This window comes from Canis lupus, chromosome 30 (genome assembly GCF_011100685.1).
Source record: "Canis lupus familiaris isolate Mischka breed German Shepherd chromosome 30, alternate assembly UU_Cfam_GSD_1.0, whole genome shotgun sequence".
Lineage (NCBI taxonomy): Eukaryota > Metazoa > Chordata > Mammalia > Carnivora > Canidae > Canis > Canis lupus.
In genome coordinates, this window is record NC_049251.1 from 11485207 (window position 1) to 11493392 (window position 8186).

Consider the following 8186-nt stretch of genomic DNA (forward strand, 5'->3'; position numbering starts at 1 on the left):
TTAAAACACTGCTTTGGGATGCCTGGGTGATTAGAGGTTGGGCATCTGCCTTCGGCTCAGGACCCTGGGTGGTCCCAGGGTCCTGGGAGTCCCACATTGGGCTCCCTGCATGGAGCCTGCTTCTCCCTCTGCCTGTGTCTCTGCCTCTCTCTATGTGTGTCTCTCATGAATAAATAAATGAAATCTTAAAAAAAAAAAAAAAACTGCCTTAGTATGTCTTAGACACTATTTCAGGCTCTACGAGTGACAGGAGAAAGCAAACCTGACACTGCCCTAAGCTTATAGTCCAGTAGGGCAGACTGATAATTTTGGGAAAAGAGTCACGGAGGAGAAGAATGGCTTTGAGAATGCCAGTTACACAAGTCTGGAGGCAAGGCTTAGGTTGGCTGAAAAAGCATTGAGATCTGTAGAACATTCATTGAAAGAATGTAAAGCCAGGCATGGTTGTGGGGAGAGGAAGTAAAATCAAGCAAGAGAGTATATGATCAGATTTGTCTTGAAAAGATCACTTTGGGTGACAGAGTAGAACGGGTTGGTGGGAGGCCAGTTAAGAGTTACATAGAGGGTCACCTGGGTGCCTCAGTTGGTTACGCGTCTGCCTTCAACTCAGGTCATGATCCCAGGGTCCTAGGATAAAGTACCTTATCAGGCTCCCTGCTCAGTGGAGAGTCTGCTTTTCCCCTCCCCCCTGTGTGTGCTCTCTCTCAAATTAATAAATGAAATATTTTTCTTTTCTTTTTTTTTTTTAATTTCTATTTTCTTTTTTTCCCCTTTTTTATTTATTTATGAGAGACAGAGAGGCAGGCTCCTCACGGGGAGCCCGATGTGGGACTAGATTCCAAGACCCCATGATCAGGCCCTGCTCCAAAAGAAGATGCTCAACCGCTTTGTTCAACCAACATTGATCAATTATTCTGATCATCTATAAAATAAGAATACTATTATGTGATTATAGGGTTCCCCTAGAGACTAAAGCGAACCATAGATTCATTTTAAGGACTGAATTTTCTAGCACATAATTCTAGACAATTGTTTCCCTGCTTCCTCATTTCAGAAAACATATGCATAACACTGTGAGTAAATTCCCAATTTCTGCTTCAAAAGTTTATCAGTGCTGCATACATACAGTCCATGTATTTTTCCATAGCATCCCCAACCCCCAAAACCCATTTTCAGTTGCATGTAGATTAATACCTTGAAGTTAATATCCTCAGAACCTGGGACAGTACTTGGTACTGGGTAGGCACTCAATAATTATTTGCTGAATAACTGAATGAGCTCACACTTCAAAGTCCAAACTTTTTATATGTACAGAAAACTGATTGATTCAATTCAACCCAGAGTTGATGAGATTCAGGGGAATTGGGTTCATACCAACTAAACTCACAACACACTAGTTTTTAAGCCAGATTTCAATTTCCTTCACTTATTGGCAGCAAGATTTCTCCCTATGAAACTAAATTAAAATCAGATGTCTGCTTGGTAAGGGTGGAGCAAGAGAGAGAGGCTACTGAAAATAAATCATAATGGCTAATATTAATTCAACAGGACACTTCACTTCTCTACTAGGTATCTGCCAAAAGGCTGTAGGTTAATTTACCCTTTTTAGACTCAAATCTTATTCTTTGGTCTTACCTTCCCTATGCTTCACCTTCTTTCTGTTAACCCTTTTTTGTTCATTTTAAGATACATTGTCTTAGAACATCTTCAGGCAAGTTAATATAGATGACTACATTACTAATGATAGATGACAAATTATAACCATTATTGCAGAAATAGTCTTGCTTTCCTGAGAGTCCATCTTGAGGTTGTTGATTGCATATGGCCCCTTCTTAACCACTTATTTACTATTTCCTAGTTCAGGTTACTACTATATTGCTATGGGTTTACTAGTAATAAAGTGTCTTTAGGACCCAAATTAATTTTTAGAGCACCTTTCATGAGGAAAAAGAATGACCTGATGGGTAGGTTTTTATTGGTAAAGAAAACCCAGTTCTGTATAGAAATTTATTCATGCAGTCATTCAACAGTTACTAAGTGCCTCCTATGTGCCAAACACAGACTTAAATAGAGCAGAGCTTAGCCTCTAAAGATTTATTATCTACTAGGATGTATTTGTTAAATTTTTTGCTAAGGCCAAGAATGAAATACACTGGAAAGATGCTGGAGTACCTCATGACATTTAAAGACGAGCTGGACAACTGGACCTCAAGGGTAGGTAGAAGAAAGTAAAGTGGACTGGAAAATCACCACTTCACCAGGAGTTTGTGGTCTTCCCTTCAGGGTGCTATCATCAGACACCAACTTCTAAAGCCCTGGGAAAGAGAATCTTTCTGTTATCACTATTTACAATTCACCTCAAAAATTAAGAGGCCTAAGATAACTTACAGAAGACGGAAAGCAAGACACACATCTAGGAGTTGGTGTGGCTCAGTTAGGCAAGTCTTACTTTCAGTCTTCTGCACTTGCATTCAAATATTTAGAATCATCTGAAGGTTCAACTAAGCTGGATGTCCAAGATGGCTTCTTCACTCTCATGTCTGGCTCCTTCCCTAGGCAGCCTCTTCATATGGTTAGCTTAGCTCCATATGGTGGCCTTAGAGTAGTAAGACTCCTTAAGTGGCTGTTGGCTTCCACCAGAATGAACATTCCAAAAGGCACAGGTGGAAGCTACAAGGATTGTTATGGCCTAGCATTTCCCCATCACTTCTGCCCTATTCTGGTTAAAAATGAATTATAGGGCTAGCCTAGACTCAAAGGGAGCCTGCATAACAGCTTGAATATTCTTCATTTAAGGGCCATCTCTGGAGACTACCCACAAAGAGAACTGACAGGTCCATTAGGTTACTTACATCCCACCCAGGGGCAGTTCTTAATTTTACATATTTTGAAGCATATACAATTTGGAGGGCTATCTTAAAGAGTGGAAGGGGTCCATGCAATGAAGGGCCCTGGAGCTAAAGCGTCATTAGCTTCACAGTTAATTTGCTTTTGACTTTCCCAAATCAACTATGGTAAGAAAGCAAACACAGCTTTTGGGAGCCCACCTGCTCTTGCATAATACAACAATTTCCATTAAAGGAGGAATCATTGTAAGCTTTCTCCACTCTTCACCAGAAGTGTCCAGTGCTTAGTTCAATATAATTTGATTATTTGAATGACTTCCTAGGTCTCTTGACTTCCAAAAATGAATTTTCAAATATATTCCACAGTATTTTAAAATTAAATATTTTAAAAACAAAACAACAAAAAAACTGGTAGAACTGGAAGGATATATATTTTTTCTAACCTACTATCCTTTCTACACCTCTTTTCTCTGGCTGCTCCTTAAAAGTTGATGTCCTTCAAAGAGTCTTCTCATTCTATCTTATCATCAGATAGCCTCTAGTTTCACATGATTCCATCTACCACCATCAGATGACTCCTAATCCTCTATCTATAGTCCAGACCTCTCTGGTTCCAAATATGTACTAGACATTTCTATTCATATGTCCCGCAAGAATATCAAGGTCTTTGTGGCCAAAAGTTAATTTATCCTTATTCCTTATTATGATGAGAGGCACCATTCAGTCATTTTCAAAAGCATTTGTTGACCATTTACTATGTGCCAGGGACCGGGAATACAGTAATAACATGGACAAAGTCCCTGTACTCCAAACAAACATTAAATATGTAAACAAGGTCATTAGATATTATGATAAATGTTGTGATAAAAACAAGAGCGATAAGATAGAGTAAGTGGGGGAGGCCTCTAGCAGGAGGGAGATCAGGGTAGAACTTTCTGCAAAGGTAACATTTGATTTGAAAGAAGAAAAACCAACCAAGCCAAGAGGTGTGGAAAAAACACTTAGGCAGAACAGTAAGTACTAAGTCCAAAAATAGGAAAAGGCTTAGTGGCCTTAGAGGGCTAGTAGCAATGAAGTTACTGAGGAAAAATGACATAGGGGATTAATGGGAGGTAGGGTCAGACCATGCAGGACCTTGTATGCCACAGCAAGGAGTTGGGATTCTTTTTTTTTTTAATTTTATTATTTATTCATGAGAGAGAGAGAGAGAGTGGGAGGCAGAGACCTAAGCAGAGAGAGAGAAGCAGGCTCCATGCAGGGAGCCCAATGCAGGACTCGATCCCCGGACTCTAGGATCACACCCTGGGTTGAAGGCAGGAGCTAACCTGCAGAGCCACCCAGGAGTCCCAGGAGTTGGAATTTAAAAATAACAAGCAGGGCGGCCTGGGTGGCTCAGTGGTTTAGCGCTGCCTTCGGCCCAGGGCCTGATCCTGGAGACCTGGGATCGAGTCCCATGTCAGGCTCCCTGCATGGAGCCTGTTTCTCCTGCTTGTCTCTGCTTCTCTCTCTTTCTGTCTCTCATGAATAAATACATAAAAATCTTTTTAAATAAATAAATAAATAAATAAATAAATAAATAAATAAATAAATAAATAATAAAAAGAACAAGCCACTAAATGGAACTGGAAGAAAGGGGTGTCACGATCTGATTTACATTTTTATTTTATTTTTTTTAGATTTTATTTATTCATGAGAGACACAGAGAGAGGCAGAAACATAGGCAGAGGGAGAAGCAGGCTCCTTGCAGGGAACCCAATGTGGGACTCAATCCTGGAATTCCAGGATCACACCCTGAGCCAAAGGCAGACAGTCAACCACTGAGCCACCCAGGCGTCTCTGATTTACATTTTTATTTTTAAAAAACATTTTATTTATTTATTCATGAGAGACACACAGAGAGAGGCAGAGAGACACAGGCAGAGGGAGAAGCAGGCTCCTTGCAGGGAGCCCGATGCGGGACTCGATTCCGGGACCCCAGGATCACGCCCTGGGCTGAAGGCAGGTACTAAACTGCTGAGCTACCTAGGGATCCCCCGATTTACATTTTTATTTTTATTTATTTTTATTTTTAAATTTTTATTTATTTATGATAGTCAGAGAGAGAAGGAGAGAGGCAGAGACATAGGCAGAGGGAGAAGCAGGCTCCATGCACCGGGAGCCCGACGTGGGCTTCGATCCCGGGTCTCCAGGATCGCACCCTGGGCCAAAGGCAGGCGCCAAACCGCTGAGCCACCCAGGGATCCCTGATTTACATTTTTAAATCAGCAAACTGCCTGGTGTGTAGTGAATGGATTGTGGAGGGGAAAGTGAGGGGGAAAGCAAAAACAATTGGGAGGTCATCATAGAAGGGCCTGGAGAGGGACGCCTGGATGGCTCAGCAATTGAGCATCTGCCTCCGGCTCAGGGCGTGATCCTGGAGACCTGGGATTGAGTCCCACATTGGGCTCCCCGAAGGGAGCCTGCTTCTCCCTCTGCCTGTGTCTCTGCCTTTCTCTCTGTGTCTTGAATGAATGAATGAATGAATGAATAGGAAGAGCCTAGAGAAAGCTTGGACAAAGGTAGCAGCAAGAGATGCAGGGGTAAATGGATTCAAGATTAATAGTGGAAGTGAATTACAGAATTGGTGACTTAATTTAGGATGTGAGAGGAAGCAAGGACAGCTCTCCGGTTTCTTATTTCAGCACCTAGAGACTAACACTCATGGTGCTTCACCACAATTTATTCAGTCTTCAAAAGTATTATCCTCTACCTCTGCCGTTCTCCACTCCCCCACTCCAATCAGTCACTGTATTAGTTGGGGTTACCCAGAGAAACAGAACCAATAGTATGTGTGTGGAGAGAGGGAGGTGGGGGAGAGAGAGAGATTTTAAGGAACTGATTCACAGATTGTAGAAACTGGCAATTCTGAAATCTGCAGAGCAGGCCAGCAGGCTGGAGACCCAGGCAAGAGCTGCTACTGCAGAGTCCAAAGTCCAAAGGCAGAATTCCTTTTTTCTCAGTGTGTTTTTTAAAGGCCTTCACCTGATTGAGTAAGACCCATCCATATTTTGGAAAATCTGCTTTACTGGAACTTTACTGATTTAAATGTTAATCACACACAAGTATATTCACAGCAACTAGTGTTTGACTAAAAACTGGTTATGATGGCTGAGCCAAGTTGACACATAAAATTAACCATCACAATCAATACAATTGTTTTGAGCCTTAAATATTGCTGATTAAGTCTTTCCTCTGTTACCATTGCCTTATTTTGGGCTTGTGTTCTCTTTTAATTAATTCATTGAATAGTTGCTTTATAGTATCAGATACTGTGCCAAATGCTGGAGATACAAATGTGAATAAAAGATAGATTGTGCCCTAGGGATCTTGCATTCCAGTCTTTCTCTGCCTCTGCTTGCCTACTTTTAATCTACCTTTATAAATGGAGGACTGTATATCCTTGCCTCTCACACTTTAACCTGCAGAGTCATCTGGAGATCTTGTATAAGGGCAGATTCTGATTCAGTAGGTCTGGGATGGGGCCTGAGATTCCGCATTTTGAATGTTTCCCAAGTACTGCTATAGATCAAGAATAAACTATGAGTAACTGGGCTGTAGAAAATCTCTTAAAAGACCATGTTTATAAAAGGTGTTTTTTGTAGGGGTACCGGGTGGTTCAGTGGGAAGAGCCTGCGACTCCTAGTTTTGAGGTCCTGAGTGTTGAGCCCCACATCAGGTGTCGAGATTGCTTAAATAAATAAATAAGCTTGGGATCCCTCGGTGGGCAGCGGTTTGGCGCCTGCCTTTGGCCCAGGGCGTGATCCCGGAGACCCGGGATCGAATCCCATGTCGGGCTCCCGGTGCATGGAGCCTGCTTCTCCCTTTGCCTGTGTCTCTGCCTCTCTCTCTCTCTGTGACTATCATAAATAAATTAATAAAAATTAAAAAAATAAATAAACTTTAAAAAATTGTGTATTTGTAGACTTCCTGAAAGGATAGTAAGAAACAAGGAACGGCTGTTCCTAGAAAGAATCGAAAGGCTGGTTATTGTATATGCTCTTTAATAACTTGAATTTTATATCATGTAGATATATTACACATTCAGACATAAATTAATTTAACAAAAGGAAAGCCAAAATATCTGGAACTGTTCCCCTCTTAATACCCTGCAGTGGAGCCCAGGGGCCCAAAGGGCAGAGAGCAGCCCAGCTGAAACCCTTTATTTTGATTAGTCTCCCTTTTCAGCTTATCTCCGACTGTGCCAGTCGGGTCGAGGACCGGAGCATTCCTTCCACCGGAAAGGTACTGAAACACATTTCACTCGGTCTTTCAAATTCCGGATTCCGTGGTAGTTGCCCCGGGAAGCCTTTCTTTTTTTTTTTTTTTTTTTTTTTTTATGATAGTCACAGAGAGAAAGAGAGAGGCAGAGACATAGGCAGAGGGAGAAGCAGGCTCCGTGCACCGGGAGCCCGACGTGGGATTCGATCCCGGGTCTCCAGGATCGCGCACCTGGGCCAAAGGCAGGCGCCAAACCGCTGCGCCACCCAGGGATCCCCCGGGAAGCCTTTCAAGCATCCTCCCGCTACCCGTGCCGGGCAGCCGTTCAAGTTACCTTTTTACATTTAACCTCATAATGCTTTTGTTGTTGTTGTCGTTGCAGTCATCACACTGTGTCGAAATTTTGTTTACATGTCTGTCTTTGCTACTCGATCGTGCGCTCGTTGAGGACAAGGCTAGAGGTTAGGCCTGGCGCAGGCCAGGTTCCGAAATTACTCTGCCAAAGAATCGTGTGCTGGCTTCAAGGGGCTCCCAAGCAGGGACAATCCTCGAGTTCTGGGGCCCTCTTCGATCCCTTCGTGACTACCTAGAAGCAAACGTGCCCGGAGCTGAATTCGAGCACCCAGGCCGGGAAGGCGGCCCGGAGCGCGGCCCCGTGCACTCGCTCCTCCCCGGCGCCGGGCCGCGCTGGCTTCCAGAGACGTGCTCTCCGCCGGGGCGCGGTGCGGCGCCCGCTGCGAGGGTCGGGTCGCGGCCGCCGGCCCACCGCCCCCACGGGCGGGCGTGGCGTTCACCGCCCGCGACCGAAAGGAACACGCGGAGGGGCTGGAGTTGGCAGGGGAGGACCCGCGAGGGCCGGCGGGGGCCAAGCGCCAGGCAAGGGGCCGCCCTCCTAATTCCTCGCACTGTTTCCTCCCCGGGGCCCGGCCGGGGGCACCGTCTCCGGGCCGCTTCCTCTCCTCCCGCGCCACTGCCTCCGACACCACCCTCTCCCCCTCGGGCTCACCCTCCCGCCGCCGCCAGCGCCCGCCGCCGCCTTCCACGCCCCTCTCCGCCCGCGCGCGCGTCGCCCCGCCACCTCCT

The 8186-nt window shown here is 44.6% G+C and overlaps 1 long non-coding RNA gene across 4 annotated transcripts in view; it reads right to left on the reverse strand.

Moving 5' to 3' along the window:
* LOC111093274 overlaps positions 1–8158 on the reverse strand; it is a 100287-nt gene extending 92129 nt beyond the window's left edge. For 3 of the 4 annotated variants that reach the window (XR_005381563.1, XR_005381564.1, XR_005381561.1), the window contains exons 1-2: positions 7438–7824; positions 2173–2315 (exon numbers count right to left, since the gene is read on the reverse strand). This is a non-coding gene — a long non-coding RNA (uncharacterized LOC111093274). Of the gene's footprint in view, positions 1–2172; positions 2316–7437; positions 7825–8109 lie in introns of those variants that run through there. The other variant, XR_005381562.1, reaches the window with a different exon arrangement.
* Positions 8159–8186: the final 28 nt, after the last annotated feature.